This window comes from Akebia trifoliata, chromosome 8 (genome assembly GCF_017979445.1).
Source record: "Akebia trifoliata isolate Shusen 1 chromosome 8, ASM1797944v1, whole genome shotgun sequence".
Taxonomy (NCBI): domain Eukaryota; kingdom Viridiplantae; phylum Streptophyta; class Magnoliopsida; order Ranunculales; family Lardizabalaceae; genus Akebia; species Akebia trifoliata.
The window spans coordinates 1,527,109-1,529,825 of NC_141382.1; positions in this window are offsets into that span (position 1 = coordinate 1,527,109).

A 2,717-nucleotide genomic window follows, 5' to 3' on the forward strand; every position below is an offset into this window, starting at 1 on the left:
AAAAAAAAAATCAACAATAAATTGTATTGGATTGTTGTATTGTGGGAGTGTCATTGCCAATTAAACCTACAACTTATTTTAAACATACAATGAGGTCGAATGAATTAAAGAGTTCAACATTATCGATGCCTTGTACCAATCAATCATTTTCGTATCAATTTTTCAGGTTTGATCGAGTAGTTCCCATGATAGATAATTTTAGAAAATCGATTGAGTTGTTTGTATTTATTACAACTGAGTTTTATTTTAAAAGAGATCCTAGTGCCACACCAAATTTTTCTATGAGCACTCCAATTCATGTGTAAATAGTCAAAGAATTAGAACACATCTTGGGATGATCTTAGTAGAAGTTGGTGTGGCAATAGAATTATAAAATTGACAAAACAATAGAATATGTTTCATTTGAGATTAATTTAGAAACTTTTATCTTTTTTAAAAATTATTAAAAATTCAAAGAAAATAACACAAAAGGACAAAATGGTCCAAAGGACTATTTTAATTTTATTTTTTTAGTGGGTCAGGTTGTTTGTTGGTTGGTAATGACTTAGTTGTACAGGGAGCACCAATAAGACTAAACCTAAAGAATTAGGTGGATTGTACGCACGACTTTCCATCCTCCCTTGGAGGTTGATGCCAAGATATTGGGATCTCGAGGAATTTTGTGGATTTAACTTTTAATTATCCTAATATGGTAGTTCTTCAAGCTCTGTTTGGTTAGTAGTCAATTATTGGTCAACGAGTTGAACCAATCTTCCAAGCCACTTTGTGTGTGGGTCCATCAAGAGGTGGAGAAAGCGATTATCGGACGGTCAGCATTTTGATAAAGATGTCTTTATTCTAGATTCTATTGGTTAAGATTGTTCGAAGGAATTGGATCCACTATTCTTTGGGTCCCATTGGCTGATAATCTACTATTAATATTGATTTGATTGGTTGATCATAATCATTCGGTATTTTGCATTGTTAATATTGAGATACATTCATAATTATCACACCTCGAGATATGTATTGCAAATCATTAGGAATATAGTTTTCATAGTGAAGAGGTACCCACCTAAGATATTTCGATGTTCAAGTTAGACAATTAATAATGATTATTTTAAAATAAATTTTAGATCTCCATCGAGTATTCATGATCTGAAAGATTTTCTCTCGATAAGTATTTTAACTTCTAACCATCATATGTATCTCAAACGTTTATCCAACACGAAGATCGAGATTAGACTGATACATATAACCAAGTCGATTTAATGCAATTCTCAAGGTCACAAGCCATAAGACACCATTGACTTAATAAAATTTAAATTAGAATTTATACAATTAAAAAAATAAATTAACTTTTATTTAAAAAAATCTGTTAAAATGATTGGCTCTCTCTAAAGTTCAAAGACATAATTGATGATTTAGACAACAAATCTATATGTTGTTGTTCTTTTTCTCCTATTAGTTCCATGAATTTGTAGATGAATTGCTTGAGAAATTGGATAGAAGAAACTTGGTCTTGGTTTACCAAACATAGAAAGTTAAGGTTTTAAAAATCTTGAAACGTAGGATAAAGGTTTCTTTGGTAAGTTGGTGAGGGATTCCTTCCAATGGCCCAGTCAACCAAGACCAACGAAACTTCAAAGAAACAAAATATGAAACTTCACCTTATATTCTATACAACTTTAAGGTAATTTATGGGGGGTGATTTAGACATACTCCTCAAAGATTAGGTGAATTATTTAAGATATCCTTTTGTATTTTCAAAATGATGACACACACCTTGACCTTAGTCTTTTATAAGAGAATAACATCAAAAAGCTCTCTCGACTTCAATTTATATTAAAAAATCATTAATTTTCTCTGAAATATCAAACATCTTCGTGCTCTTTAATCTCAAGGATAATTTTTTTTCCCACCTATTTTGTAAATAAAAAGATTTACCTAACTTCCAATCCAAACTCGAATCTTGATGAAGATTTTCTTCTTAATTCTCGTAAAAAATCTCAAATTTAGAAATGATTCTCAAATTAAGAGCCTTCGATAATTAAATTAGTAAGAATAGTGAAAGATTGAATTAAAGAATGAATAAAAAATCCTTACTTATGTGTTAATTCTCTTATTTATAGAATTTAAGATAGAAGGAAAGATTAAAAAAAAAAATTATTCTAGAGATTGAACATGATTGATTTTCAAGAGAAAAATCAAAATTTGTTAGCAAGGGTTTAAAGAAGATGAGGGAATTTAAGTGAGTTTATTATAAATCTTCAACAATAGACCAAGGTCAAAGGATGCATGTAAATGGTTTGAAAACTCTTCACCAAAACATTGAGGGGGCATGTCTAAATAACCCATAATTTAAATATCAAAGTAAGTTTCGTGTGAATCTCTCTTAGTCGAACGGAACGTGTTTTCACTCGTTCTTTCTTTATTATTTGTATTTGTAAGTTGTCTCCATCAATGTGTAAAGGGACATGTATGTCATTCTCATGTTTTTCTTTAAACTCCTAAGACCCACACCCATAAAGAATAATTAGGGTTTTGGTTTAAAACTTGCCACGTGGATAAAGGACAGATACACGACATCGAACACACAATCCACGTTGCCATGGTGTGGTCGAGTGTGTATTAGTGGAGAAATATTGCCAGCCCTTCTTGACCGTCGTCCCAAGACTAGACTATTGGATGGTCTTCGAATTTGGAACTCATGTTGACCCATGATTTAAAATTCATGG